Genomic DNA, 16,252 nt, shown 5'->3' on the forward strand with positions numbered 1-16,252 from the left:
ATGTCCTTATATTTATGCTATTGCATGACTTTTATATTGTTCAGTTATTACCGTTTCTTTTTATTAGGGGCCAAGCACAGAAGGTGCTGAGGCACCTATTGTATCTGTTCTGGTTCTTCTTATTCTTCCGTTTCTTCTTCCGACTGGGCGTCTATGGCAGCCCATAGAACCGTTTGCGGGGAAGTTGTTTTGGTTTGACATTCTGATAGAGGACAGTCCCAACATTAAATACACCAATTTTGGTGTCTCTAACTCATTGCCTCTAGCGCCACCACCTGTCCAAAGTTTCACTCAAATTATGCTAATATCTTTTGGTCCGTAAGGGCTATCAACAAAATTCTTTTTTCCTCTGATTCCTGAGCTCATGACCATTCGATTGAATTGTCCAAAAAACCTACTTTTGCGAACTCGTCCTAGACGGTTTGTCCGATTTTCACCAAAACTGCACCAGATCATCTCCAGGCAGTGCCGACAAAAAGTTATGGAATTTAAGTTGATTCGCTTAACATTTTTTGATAAACGCACAAACTAATTTTACGTAGCGCTTGCGAAAACAGGCGTAAGGCTGTATCTCCGCAACGCTTAATTGTATTCAGACCAAACTTGGTACATGTCATCATAAGCTTGACTTGAGGCTACATGCTGCGTTTCGGCGCAGCGCCACCTACTGGTCCGGAGATATGAAAAATGTCTATTTTTGCTCATAACTTCTGAACGGTTTGTCCAGAAATCATAAAAGTGGTCTCAGTAGATTCAGGGCATGATGCCGAGTCGACTGATATCCAATTTTCCCAGATCGGCCATTTTGGCTGTCGGCCATTTTGAATTATGTGCTAAAATGCTGTATTTTTTGAACGCACGAACAAATTATTACGAAACTCAGTTTGGGTCATCAGTACGATGCCCTGAAGGAGCCTGAGAAGTTTCGAAACAGCGCCACCTAGTGGTAAAATTTTATTTTCAAATTCTTATAACTCTGGCTGTTGTTGACCTTATTTTCACGAGAGTCATCTCGTTGGATTCCTGAAACCTTGCCGAGTCCACAGATACCAAACATGCTAAGGTTCGTCTTACGGTTTGTGTAGCGCTGTGATTTAGCGGTTAAAAAACATTTGCCGATATCTTCGAAACCGTTAGTCCGATCGAGACGAAACCACCGTCAGAAGTTTGGAAACATAGGTCGCTGGCACTTCGCCTGAGCCCAAATGCCAAAATATTGATAGTAAGGGGTAGTAAAATTCAATCAAAGACACGTTTCAGTCATTTTTGACGTGTTTTTTCATATTTATGTCTATAACTCCGAAGCGAATTGAGATATTTTCACCAAATTTGGCACACACATGTATAGGCTCATTACGAGGACACATGAAAAGAAAGAAATTGTGGGATTTTGCCTCTTGGTGGCGCTATAATAGAACAAAACATGAAATTCCCATTGACTTCAATACAGTTTTGTGATGTAAAATGCTATACTTCACAAATGCATTGCTGTAACATTATGAAACTCGGAATTTGCCACCAACACCATCCCCTGAAGGTACTCAAAAGATTTCGAGTTACCGCCACCTTTTGGTCAAAAGTTAAATAAAATTTCCAAAAATGCTAATAACTTTTGAATAAATATGCCTATTGTAATGACACTGGTCTTAATAGATTCCTTGGGTCATGCCGAGAACATAGATATCAAGTTTGACTTAGCCTTTGACTTCCTGTCCGCCATCTTCATTTACTTTCAAAACCTTCTTTTCGAACTTCTCCTAGACCATTCGTCCGATTTTCACCAAAATCGACACGGTTTTCGTATACCGCAGCAGCAAAGTTGTCAATCACGCTTGCACACCGCCTCCGAAACTTTCGTCCGTCATACAAAAATTCAGATTGAGTTCGATTTTCTGCATTTTTCGCATCCACAGCCAGTATTTTGAGAGTTTTTTTTGACAATTCAGAGCCCGTACAAGCGAACGACAAAATCAAGAATGGCGTCTGACAAGTTGATACACTTCGTCTCGCAGCACAAAGTACTGTATGAAAAACAAAATGCGGATTACAAAGTCTTTCCAGTTTCGGTTTTCAATTCGATCAAGTGTTTACATGTTCTCTCGATCGGATTTGAAAAGGAATAAACCTCCCCTTTCAATCAGATCGAAATTTCAGATCGATTAAGGTGTGATTGAGCAGCCAATTCGATAACTAATGTATTATTTGGTACAATATATAACCTGTAGCCTATACAGCTGTTCTGTCTGCCCAGCGCGTGTGTGTGTCCATACTTAGACATACTGCCAGTCTCTGTTCAGGATCGATTGGTTCACGGAAATTGGTGGTCTTCTTTTTAATATGTGGCTCCAGAATCGCTAGCATCAAACTGTTCCACTGACATTCTGAAGTAAATTTTGAATCGCTCGGGATAATTTCGCAACTCCTTGATAAGAAGGTGGAACTCTCCTTCCTCTCGGCGCAATTTCAGGATTGGATGGACCCAATATTTTCTCTTTCTCTTTCTTTTTCTCTATTTAGTAAGAGAGAGGGCAACAAAATCATCCTCACTGCTTGACGAATCCATTTTGAATTTGTTTGCGTTTTTTTCCGCAAAGGTTTAATAAACACGCATCGGACTCAGTGTGCAAGGTTTCTGTGCGTGACAAATTTTTAGGCTGACGAACACGAAAAAACGCATACGAAAATTTCAGACTCAGTGTGCAATGGCCTTAAGTCTTTATCTCTGCAATGCCTTGACATTTTGACACCAAACTTTGTATGTGTCATTGTCACCTCACTCTGACCACATCACATCGATTTCTTAACTGCGCCACCTATTGGTCGAAAGTGATAATCCATTAAATCATCTTAAAAGTTACTGTATATATGATTTTTTTAACCATTTGCCCAAAGTTCTCTTAAAATGTCTTTATTTGCTCCTTGCTGCAGTTGGTCTGCCACTCCCACCCATGATGGCATCTGTTGCCACTTCTTGCGCTTGGCCCCGGTAATGGCCGTTTGAGAAATATTTTGAGGCAAAAAAAACGAAACACCTTTTATTATTATTATTAATATCAGGGGCGTAGGAGCAATTTTGAACCTGGGGGGGGCAGTAAATGCTAGGGGGGGGGGGATGTCCCGAATTTTTGTATATACTTTTTTATATATAAGGCACTTAAATGCTTATTTCTAAAGACTTATGGGAACAGACTGTATTACTTAGTTTGGTCTAAGCAGTGATTAAATTGTGATTTATTATGTGGGCTCTCCCTTGGGGGGTCCGGGGGTATGCTCCCCCGGGAATTTTTTTTGAAAAATAAACCATTAAATGGCACTTTCTGGAGAGTTTTGTGCAAAGAAATTGAGAAAATGAGTCTTACATGATATGTGAAAAACTGCAAGGTTAAGAGCATATACTTTGCATTGTTGTAGTATCAACAGGTATTAGGACATTTAGCATTTACATACATTACTGTTAATCAGTCATGTTGATTAACTAAAAATTAAAAACTCAAATAAATGGTTGATTTAATTTCCATCAACCACCTAGCTTACCCCCCAAGGATTGAAAAATAAAATCAATCTATACTTGTGGAAAGGTTCCTTGGTAGCTAAGGTCTAGCAAGTCTTATATTTCTGTAATTCACACAGATCAAACACAAATATGCTGCCTGAATAGATTGCTAGTTTGTTTTGAGTAGCCAGTTAGCAGTTCTCTTGGCAGTTTGCTGATAATCCGGTGTCTGAAGTAAAATGCTCAAAACATCTCCTGAGAAAAATCACATGGCCAACCTAGTCTTGGTCATTTAATTTATATTTAGTCTTATTTTCCAGGCGCCAAGGTTTTTTTTGAAGAAATGCTGGATTTTGACATCAACATTTCAAAAGCTTGTGGCTTGAAAGGGTTTAAAGATAGAGATCTACTGTAAATTAGAAAAATGTTGGGGATGACTGAAAGTTTATGTGGGGTGTAAATATACTCATCTAATTTGCATATTATGACGCCATAAGGGGGCGGCCCACTTGAATTTCATAATATTCAGGAAATAGTAGATATTGAACTGATGTTTGAACTTATTTGCATGTTTTCTTTTTTTTTATCCTCATTCCAAATGATGAGAAAAGAGGAAACCAACAATAACAGGAGAAAGTACTAAAGTATTACTATACTATATAGTAGTAAAATGCATATGAACAGTAGCCTACTTTTTGATCAGTTCATCAGTAATATTCAGGAAATAGTAGATATTGAATTGATGTTGGAATTTATTTACATGCTTTTTTTATTTTCTTTTTTATCCTCATTCCAAATGTTTGGAAAAGAGGAAACCAACAATAAAATAGGAGAAAGTACTAAATTATTACTATATTACAATACATTAGTAGTAAAACACATGTGAACAGTAGCCTAATTTTTGATCAGTTCATCAGTAATATTCAGGAAAAGATCACGTCCACCCCTGCCACCCCTATCCCCGTTGGGCAAATGGTCAAAATGATCTGTTTGTGCTTCGTGAACACTCGCCTTGCACGGCAAAGATGTACCGCGAGAAGCGCGCGCGGCACCATTGCGCTTCAAAGATCTACCGGGAGAAGCACGCGGCACCATTGCGCGTCAAAGATGTACAGAGAGAAGCGCGCGCGGCACCATTGCGCGTCAAAGATGTACCAGGAGTAGCGCGCGCGGCAAAGTTGTACCGGGAGAGGCGCGGGCGGCACCATTGCACGGCAAAGATGTACCGGGAGAAGCGCGATCATTAGACGGCCGATCGTCATTTACAAAAGGCAAATATTCCCCTTCAGAGTCAGAATCGGCGAATAACATTTGCAACACATCCTCACGGTACAAGTTTTTATTAGCCATTTGACGATTTTCTCTCACAAATATCACAATTTACTCAGACGCTCTGAACTGAACTGCTTCCGATGCTTCCGATGCAATGACACGATCGCTCACTTGCTCTGCTGTTTCCTCCAACACTTTGAATAGGAACATGACGTAATTTTGATCTTGAATCGAAGTATTACATGTCTGCCATCTAGTGGTAGGGAATACAAATTAGATATTACACCATATTAGGATCTACAGCCTGTTTTATTAAGTATGACGTCGTGTCGCAATTTTGCGACTTTGGCGCTTAAAGGGTTAAGGCCAGGGCACTTTATGTACATTTCTGGAACTTTTGCACGCTTCCACATCCCGCGCAACTAGGATCTCCCAGGAACACTCATTAATGCTGCGTACATTTATCCGTGTCACATAGATGCGCATGCGCGAGCGGTGCGCGATCATGGTCGACTGACAACGAGATTAGCAGCTGAAGAATTCGGCCGTTTTTTAAAATTGAATTATGTATTTAAAAGTTGCCGAATGGATTCATTTGGAGACTCCGAAATCGGCAGAGATAGGCAGGCAATGCAAAACAAAATCTTACATTGGGAAATAGTGGGGGGGACAAAACTTCGATTTTGAAATGTGGGGGGGACATATAATGGCTCCTACGCCCCTGATTAATATAATTATTTGCGAATTTCCCCACCACTTTTTGCCAGGGTCGATATTGTCACCACCACTTTTAAACATCTCGCGGCACGGATGTACCAATACAAAAAAATAAAAAATATCCAGTTAACTAGCAGAGCATTCATTTGTTAAATAAGAGGCGATCTAGCACGCTGAAATGGTTGGTTTTGAAATCAAGTGATCAAAGTGCTCGTTGACTGCGATCAGTGGTGCTGATAAAGTGTTCTCTTGTCTTCACACGGATGTGCGTTTTAATCCGTTGTGGTGAAATCTCTATTCGTTCCGGTGAAATCACAAATTAAAATGCACACAAACATGTCCCTGCTTCATATACAACCACTGATAAACATAATCGGTTTTAATGAGGAAAAAAAAAACTATACGAGTACGGATTAGAACCCAGAATCTCTGACACGCTTGTCTAAAGTTCTGCCGCTTGACCATAACTGTACGTTCACACCGCCGCCGACTTGAGTGTCAAAGAAGCTCTGGCCGCCCTGTCAAGGACGCTTGTCAAAAAGTACAGGGAAGCTTGTTGACGCTTTGGACGCTTTGAACGCTCTGACGTTGCAGGGAGAATAGAAGTGTCACAACATGAAATGTAATAAACAGAAAAAAAACAATACATTGAAGAAACCTTTTATAATGACAGCATTTTTATAACCGTTTTGGTCACATTTGGTCGGGAAAAAAAGAATAGTTAGCTATTATTATTATTATTTGCATTAGGCTATAAATGCAACTGGTCAAATCGGTGTCACCATGAGCAAATGAATTGCATTCCCGCTTTAAAACGAGCGTTCGTAATATTTCAAATAAAAGTTGCGCTCATGCGGTCCCTATAAGCAAACAACATCATGTCATAAATGATAGGAAACCTGTAGGAAACCCAGCAATGGCGATTATTAGCTTATCTTCCATTTTCTCTGAACTAATGTTTTGGTAGGAACGAAAGTTTACATTGTATGTTTCTCCGGAATCAGCCAGCGCGAAGGACATCTATATTCCGATCGGTTGCTGGCGCTTTGCCGCTGAACCGCGTCACAGCTCATTACCATGAAGTTGAGATTCTTTCAACTTTCTGATTGACGCTCAAAACGCCCAAACCGCGACGCCGATGGATTTGACGCTCCTTGCAGCTGAGAGAAGCCGGCTTCCATTGATAATGAATGACTTCCGGCCGCTTTGGAAGCTCAAGTCGGCGGCGGTGTGAACGGACAGTTTAAGCACATGAAAAAAGTCGGATTGGATATATCTATTTGTTCACGTGAAAATTATTGGCACCAACACATATTAGATCTCATTAAACGACAAATTAAACACAATGTACTATTTAAATAGATTGCTGGACATCGGTATTGTATAGCCTACATCTGATTTATGATTTAGCATTGTATTAGCAACTGTGGTAGGAGGGGCATCAATGACCACTGGGGGGGCACGGCCCTCGAATGCCCCACCATAGCACCGACCCTGACTTATAGAACCACACCCATACTGACGTATGAATCAAAGAAAACAGTAAAGAACTTTATTGTGGACATTGACCAAGTGATTTATTGTTCTGTCTGAACAATCTGTAGCGGTTGCGCTCACACTGTTGTTGTTTTGTTGAAACATTATGGACCATGGCAAGCAGACTTTGAGATCAACATCTTTTGAGATGCCGAGAGCTCCACTAACTTCGACTTGACAGAGACGCGAGTGTTGCATGTACTTAGACAAATAACATTGAACTAATCAATGTTATTTACTTCAACATGATGAAATGTTAGAATATGATCTGTATGTTATTTTAATGTTGATCTCTAGCTAACTGCTAGTCTCATATTAATTCAACATTCAACACACTCAAATGTCGTTTAGTGTGATAGTGTAATTGTTAGAGCAAGTAAAACAGCGCTGCGTTACCTCACAAGTTTAATAAACTGTCCTGTGTGAGTATTAATACAGCACTTGTGGGTACATTATTTCAATGATTGACAGGGCGAGGCGAGGACGTGATCGGCTTGGATTGCATTTTAAATTCTCCATTGAATTTCACTACATTCATTGTGGGACATTAAATGAAAATGCAATAGAGAGCCTAAGTCCCTCGCCTTCCGGGCGACCACCATGGGACCTTATTTCGGAAAAAATATTATATGGAAGTCAATGGCGAGAGACAACAAATATTTTGATCCCGTTTGAATTGTGCCCTGAATTACACATATGATGTTTGTCAATTTAAAATATACATTTTAAAGTCAAGAAAGTCGCAGTTTTATGTAAAACTGTTGAGGTAGACGCAATGGAACTGTGTGTAAGATGGCGCTCTGAACGGTCGCCTTTCCCGGTCTCTGCAACAGATTGTTCTTTTTATTCAGTTAAGTGACCCTTATCAATTTTGTTTTTGTCTTAACTTACTATTCGCATAGTGTAAGTTCGGGAAAAATGTCAAAGTCCCAAAGGAAAAGGAAAGACTTGTTAAATCAAGCTGTTAAAAGTTAAGCAGCATCTGATAGTGACGCCTAGTTTCGAGCTTATGATACCACTTGAAGGTAGCAATTTACTGATCGACATTTGCCATGATTATGCCTCCCAAGTATCTCCATAAAGCACTTTCCTCTGTTGCTGATGACTTTCCGTCCTCGCCTGTGACTCCAAGTAAGGCTCCATCCAGCAAACGCGGAAAAACAGATAAATCTGGCGAAGATATTATATCCTCTTTCTCTGACCTGATTAACTCCAGGGTGGACGGTATGGAGAAACTGATCAACAGCAACGCTATGAAAATAGAAGGACTAAAAAAAATAGAAGGACTAAAAAATAGAAGGAAGCCTAAAAAAAAAAACTGTTGACTTTGTTTGCTCAGAGGTAAAAGACTTAAAGATAAAGGTGACTAACACAGAGAGATGCATTGATAAAGAAAAACGTTGTCGCAGCATGCTCAAAAACAGCATACGGAGCTGGAAGGGTATAGGAGATGGAACCTGAAGTTATATGGAGTCCCAGAGAAAGCAGATCAAAACTTACGAGCTGAAGTCATTCAAATCTGCCTGGAGGTGTTACTCGAGGGAAGGATCAAACTTCCAGATATGATCAATCGCTTAGGATAGAGGATGCAAACTGACAAGCCGAGACCTGTAATTCTTCAATTATCCAGCAGAGTGCACCGTGACGCGATTTGGAAGGCTGCTATAAACAACTCATACCTGCGTGATAATAACAGCACACACTGGAGAGAGAGATCCAAATGCAATGACTTTATTGGGTAATCCGTAGTGATGTTACATCTGACACCGACGCTCCGAAGCGTGCTTCAAACTCGAACGGTCCTTGCAATGAACCACTGCTTCGGAGCTTGTATCATTACGTCACTAGTCACGTGAAAATGACGTCTGAAGCAAACACACTGGTTCACTCATAGACAGTAAAAGAAATGGACACAGCGACCCCATAGACTTCAACGGAGAAGAGTGAAGTCAAATAGAAGCACTCACTTCCTGATTGCCAAGCGTACTGCGCAGGCTCAAACTGAGTTTGAAGACGTAGATGTGACGTGAGCAACCTGACTGACAGATGTACGTCTTCTAGTAGCGGTGCCAAGAGGAATCTGAATCATTCCCTTCTGAATCTTGCAGAGCCGGAGATCGTGAGTATTAGCTGTTCATGAGCTCACAGCAGGATCAGCTTTATGACTCTCTATGGGCTTCTCCCTTGACTTTATGCCTCCACGTCCCCCGATTGCGCGTGAGCTTCTACTTCTGTCTTTACGGTCATTTCTCTTCTATGCGACAGAGAGTCGCGTGTTATGACGCAATCGTTAGCCTATTTTTACAAAAACTGCTTCTACGGGGCCACAACGTAAGATACAAGGTAATGGAGCATTTTATACATTGTCATGTTGCTTTAGAAATAAATAATGGACAAATGGAGTCTTTAAACGCCTCAGATGTAAAGTTATTCGCTGTCAAAGTGACGCAAAAATGAATGGGAGTCAATGGAGTGCTAACAGCAGTTGAAGGCTTGTTAGCCAATGGCAGCGCCCGGGGAGACTTCAGTTTCCGGCTGGTGGATTACCCCCTTGGTTTCACTCCTGTAGTGGGCCACCTGACTGCTTTGACAGCCCAATCCAGTGTTGACAGGTTTGAAACCTGGCGGCTGTGAAGCCACAAAGCAATATCCTCATTTATACCAGCTTTCTAAACTGTTTTTGTGTACTTCTGCATCATCTGTTACATGCGAGAGGATATTCTCTAAAGCTGGTGAAATTGTTTAAAAAAAGAAAATAAATCGCCTTTCACCAAACACTGTGGGGAAAATAATATTTCTGAATAAAAACCATACCATTTAATGAACACTTTGTCTAAGCCTTCTGCATGATGTACCCAAAGCACATCCTCTGCCACGTTTATTTTTATTTATTTTTATTAATTGGAGAACATATGAACATTGTGACATAAAAACATGCATCAAAGACACAGAAACTTCAAAAACCCTCTGCTACATTAGGCTATAGTAGGCTACAACCAGTTACACAAGCATATCCTTTTCAAGCATATCAAATATCAGTCCCACCAGTTAACAAGTTATAGAGCTCTGCTACCCACAGCTAAACAAGATAAAGCTTTCACACATGATGCTGCCCTGCTAAAAAAAAAAAAAACTATAGAAACCATCACAGAAATTTTATTGGATTTAATGGTTTTTTAATGGGAATTTTATTGGTTGTAATGGGAATTATAGTGGTATCTGTGGGTCTCTGATATGTGTTCTATTGGTGGGGGCATTAAATCCTAATGGAATATGTGTCAAAAAATAATTCTGTAGTGGTTTAAATGGTAAAAGCCAATGGTTTCTATTGGTATTTTATTAGAAAACGTTAGAATTTCTGTGATGGTTTCCAACTTTTTTTAAGCTGGTCTGATCTTCTGTCCTTGTCTAAAGAAATTATTACACACACACATCATGCTTAATGTTTTATTATCAAGGTGAACACATGAAATTCATCAGTATCTGTAAACTTCACCTACATAAATGAGTTTCACAGCACTACACTGTTTCACGAGTTCACATTTACATCAATTAAACAGAGTAAAGATTATGCGTATTTGGCGTGCTGTCCAGGGGGAGGGCTCCGAGCTCGGAAATTTTTGCCCGAACCCAGAGTGCTCCCCCTTGTTGTAAGAGTATTTAGGAGAAGAAGTGAGGAGATGGGGTGGTGGAGGGATGCTGTTAGACTGTCAAAGAACTGAGTTAAGTTTGCTGAATATATACCTCTTACCTCATTGATTGGGAGTGTGCTCCACTCGTGTCTAATTAGGCTTGATTACCTGAATGTGCTCCACATGTGTTTAATTATCTGAACATGCTCCTCCCGAACTTTGTTAGGAAACATCATTTAAGCTTTGATCGCCTCGGTAAACACGTAATAAATAGTGATGTATGTCTCGAGACCGGTCTCGAGACCACTTTTACGTGGTTTCGGTCTTGTCACGGCCTTGACGGTCTTTGGTCTCGGTCTTGTCTTGGTCTCGGACCTCTCGGTCTTGTCTAGGTCTCGCTGTCTCAGACCGACATAGTGGTCAGGGGATTGAGCAATACAATACTACAAAATCCACGACGATATCCGCAACGGATTGAAGCGCGCGTCCGAGTAAAGACAGTGCGGTGCGCGCGAGCCACGCGAGAAAACACCGTATCCGCGCCACTGATCGCAGCGGCAACGAGCACTTTGATCACTTGATTTAAAAAACACATATCATGTACAGTTTTTGATATATTAATATTTAGTAAAACACATATCAGTGACATGATGGGTTTTACCTTCATTCAGGAGATTTTGGGTAACTGCACAACTGACAGATGACTTTGAGCGCACCGCCAACGGTGTGTGTGTGTGTGTGTGTGTGTGTGTGTAACCATAGCGACAAAAACGACCAACTTTCGGATCCTGCACTTAAGCCTATAATTTCGTTTTTAAAAATATAATTATGTATTTAAAAGTTGCAGAATGGATTCATTTGGAGACTTCGAAATCAGCAGAGATAGGCAGGCAAATGCAAAACAACATTTGACAAGTTATTGCTTAGCTTCAACACTAATGTTTTTTTCCCCTCCGGTCTCGACTTGGTCTTGGTCTCGACTTGGTCTTGTCTTGGTCTCGATACCATCTGGTCTTGGTAGTGTCTTGGTCTCGGTTTAGGCGGTCTCGACTACAAGTCTAGTAATAAACGGGGCGTTAACATAAGCCTACTTGCATTTTATGGTTGTCAGCTTTGTTGCATTACATTTACTTCACCAGGAGATGGTGCTGCAATTTCTATCTGAATGAAGCTTCGAGTAATGAACCATTTTCGACACGATTGTATCAGAAAGCAATAATGCTTCGAAACGCTTCATTTGGCCATCACTAGTAATCCGTACTCACAAACTAGTTCAGGCAGAGGTCAAAATCCAGGCAAACAGTCCAAAACAAGAAACAAAACACAAGGTAGACAGAACGAGAACAATTGAAGTGCGGTGACTATAAACAAGGACTCCGTGCCAAACACTAAGACAGACAGGGTATAAATACACAGACACAAATGAAAATAGACAAGGAACAGCTGGGACAAATGATGACAGGGAACAGCTGAGTGCAATGAACCGTGATAAGTGCAGACGGGGATTATGCATAGACAGTATAAGAAGTGGACAGAGCCGTCTCATTGGAACTCAGTTGAGACAGTTGAAGCCCATTTTTAGCGATTTCTGAGCACTTCCGTTCCTGACGCGCAGACTCAAACCGACTCAAACTAAGCTTGATGACGTGAGCAACCTGTCTGACAGACGTTACTCTTCTAGTAGCTGTGCGTGAAAACTGCCAACGTTAATCTTGCAGAGACGGGGAACTTGAGCAAAGAGTTCTTTGGCGTGAGTGAGCAGGAGTAAGTATTCCGTTGCTCATTATCTATGGGCTTCTCCCTTGACGGGACGTCCCCCCGATTGCCTGCGAGCTTCTCCTCCTGTCTGTACGGTCATTTCTGTACAGCGCGACAGAGAGTCGAGTGGTTATGACGCAATCGTTAGCCTATTTTTACTAAATCTGTTTCTACGGGGCCATAATGTAACATAGAAGGTAATGGAGCCCTTTATACATTGTCGTGTTTCTTTAGAAATAAATAATGGACAAATGGAGTCTTTAAACGCCTCAGATGTAAAGTTATTCGCTGTCAAAGTGACGCCAAAATGAATGGGATTCAATGGAAATGCTAACGCAAGTGAAGTTCTGCTACAACATGGCGGCACCCGGCCGGCTTCAACTTCCGGTCGATGGATTACCCCTTTGGGATTATGGGGAATGCAGTTCCTAATGAGAATGACACCGTGGGGGAAGGGGACCTCTAGTGGACACCAGGGAACATAACACAACACTGTGACAGTACCTGCGTGATAATGAGCTAGGTTTTGCTGAAGATTTCTGTGAGGAAGACAGAGAGCGGAGAAAGAAGCTCTGGCCTGCAGTTATAAAAGTGCAAGAGAGGCAGGAAAAAAGGCTTACTATGTCAGAGCCCGTGCTTTTGTTGAAGGGAAAGAAATAATTCTTCCACCTTAATGGCTATCTTTTAAGTTTGTCGTTTTGCTGCTAACTAATCCAGGATCTTTTGTTCGTCCATGCACTTTCGTTCTTGTGCCTTAATATCCTAAATAGGAATAGTTCAAAACTTTATTTGTTTTGAACTAACGTTATTTGATAAGTTTTTTTCACTTAACATTGACTTTGTTTAAGTGCAGAGTTTGGGAGTTCCCTTTCTGCTCTAATCTTTTGTCTTTTTGTCTTTCTCGATATTGTCTTTGAAAACTTCTTATTGAAAATTGGAAAGATATTTTTTTTAGACTTCCACACGGCATTTGACACAGTGGAGCATAATTTTATTTAGTTGCCTTAAGAAATTTGGCTTTGGTGATTTTTTTTTTAATAATGCCCTCAGGACACTTTATACTAACAGTAACTGTTCGCTGAAATTTAGTTTTGGTATGTCACCTAGATTCAGTCTTCAGAGGGCTATCCGGCAAGGATGCCCTATCTCACCCTATCTTTTCCTCCAGGTTTTCTCGCATTATGTTAATAAAAGTGCCTTGAAAGGGATTCTCATTGCAGAAAGGGAAATAAAGATCAGCCAATTAGCAGATGACACTGCTCTTTTTTTAAGAGATGCCTCTTGGGTCCCGATTGCAATCAGCACTGTTGAGAGATTTTCTAAAGCTTCTGGTCTGTTTTTGAACCTGTCTAAATTTGAACTACTTTCAATTAAAGATTGTAACCTAACTATAATTAATAATATTCAGAAGCTCCAGACACGTCAGCAAAAGCGCCAATCTCATTGGTCGGATAGTTTTTGACGCGGCGTGTCAAACCAAAAAATCGAACCCGAGGAGTTTTTTACTGTGAGTGTAAATACAATTAGGAAAAATAACATTAAGTGATCATTTTCCTGCAATGTTTGCTTAACATATCAAATCATTTCTGTAATATTTTAAATTAAATTTTGCTTATAACTTAAAAAAAACAACGTTAAAATATATGTTTAAATTACTTTTAAAAATAAGTGCTGTGTACACTGCTGTGACTGTTAATGTTTGCAATGAACATTTCAACGAAAGCTCATTTGTTTGTCTTTTCTACAATACTTTTATTATGTATTCGATATTGTACAACATTAGGAATGCAATGACCTCACCAGAAATCCTTTTTCATCTGTATATTAACCCCTTAACTGTCACGCCCCTTTTTGAGCGTTGACGTGAAAATGCACTACCCAAACTTAAATGGTTGTAATTCATGAACCCTTTGGACTAAAGACTTACGGTTGATCTCTTTTAAAAAAAGACACTTGGCAGATTATTGCTGAAGTGGATTAAGTTAATAGAATTAAATTATATAAAAGTTATTGAAGTTTAAGTTTATTGTTATGAAAATATAATAAAATATATATTTTTCTTTTATTAAAAATATATATAAATTAATATAGGTTTCAGCCTAAAAATGACAGAACGTCAAAGCCATATATCTAACCAAGTTGTGTTCCAAATTTGAAGTTGATATCCCAAACATTGAAGTTCCCATGAGATTTTGTTTAGGCGTAGTACCAAAAATAGCCACCGGGTGCCATTGCATTCCATTGAATTTAATTGTGTGCATTCTGCCATAACATATTAATAAATTTCTGTCCAAATATCACTTCTGTCACAAAATATGGAACCTTGAGACTATGTGTTTTTGTCATAATTAGAAAAGGTTTTGATAATAAATTATGAAACATGATGATGCCCAAAAGGGGCGGAGCCTGATAAAATAATTTAGAGTACCGTTTCTATGGTAACGCAACATTCAATTTCAAAATGGTTTTCACAGGATGAATTCTGAGTTCGTAAGCTTTCAAATGATACCTAATTTATGATAACTACTAAAATATGTGATGTAATAAAAAAAAGGTGATAAAAAATATAATATAATATTTTAGAGGATAATATATATAATATACTTTTTAGAGGATAATATTATTTTATATTTTTTTATTGACAAATACAAGATTATATATGTTTTATTGTGAACTTTTAGCATGCAAATCAAAGTTTGAATGATTACAAGTGTGGTTGTTGACTTTTTGTTACAAAGGTGAAAACTTCTGTAATGATACAGATTTTTTGATGCACACTCTTGTCATATATTAATCCATTACTCTTTTTTCTGCAAAATCATCAACAAATATGTATTCTTGAGTCTTAGACCTTTCCAACGATATATAGTTTGTCATGACTAGATTAGGATCTAATAGTAATATAGTGAAGTAAATTTAGGTTGCCCGTGTACGGGCAGGTGACAGTGTGTCTGCCTTCCATAGATATTTTTAGCATGTCCTGTCGACTCCTTGCTTACAAAGTTACACAACAAATACATTTGTTTAAAAAATATGGTAACAAAATGGCATGTAATATTACTGAGTAAATTATTTTTAAATGAAATATAGGCTATCATGTAAAAATGGCCTATACCCTCGAGCACATGAACACAAATACAGATCTTCATATGAGCTCCTAATGCTCTTTTTATTAGAAACACACTCACCTAGACGTGTGTGTCAGCACTGGATCTGATGAAGAGCTTCAGTCTGAGAGAGAGAGATCACACTCCTGCCTTAAATACTTCTCCAGAGAGGAGAAACACACCCACAAGCCTCGAGGCAGAACAGTGCACTACTGTTGGCATTGGTCCAGGTTTGTTTTCACCAACTGAACATGTTCAATCAGCGTTTGTCGTTGGTCTGTCGGGGCCGTGTGAACAGTTATTTGTAATGCTCTATGCTCCAACTTGTTTGTTGGAATTAGTTTGCCGTTTGTCTGTATGGTGTGAATTGGCCTAGACCACTGATTCTCAAAGTGTGTTCTCATTTTTCTCAGTTATTTTGCTTTATTTCCAGATTTAATCATCGACTCTTTCTTACGCACTAAAGCTCGTTCACACATGCGCACACTTCAAAACCTTTGCTTTAAATCTCTTGACAAACTAAAGGTCGTAAATGACATTTGTATGTATTCTAAATAAAAGATATAGATTGTACTGAATGTCAGCTTGCTTATTCTGCTCAAGATAAGGATTTATTCAGTCCACGTCATGCAAACAAGAAACTCTTCTTCTAACCACAGGCTAAGACCTGTCGTTCCAAACACACAACTTTGCGTTGTGGAAGTTCTTTGGTTCCCTATCGGTCAGTCACTACAACG

The sequence above is a fragment of the Rhinichthys klamathensis genome, unplaced genomic scaffold (assembly GCF_029890125.1).
Source record: "Rhinichthys klamathensis goyatoka isolate OS25496 unplaced genomic scaffold, OSU_Roscu_1.1 h1tg000545l_1, whole genome shotgun sequence".
Taxonomy (NCBI): Eukaryota; Metazoa; Chordata; class Actinopteri; order Cypriniformes; family Leuciscidae; genus Rhinichthys; species Rhinichthys klamathensis.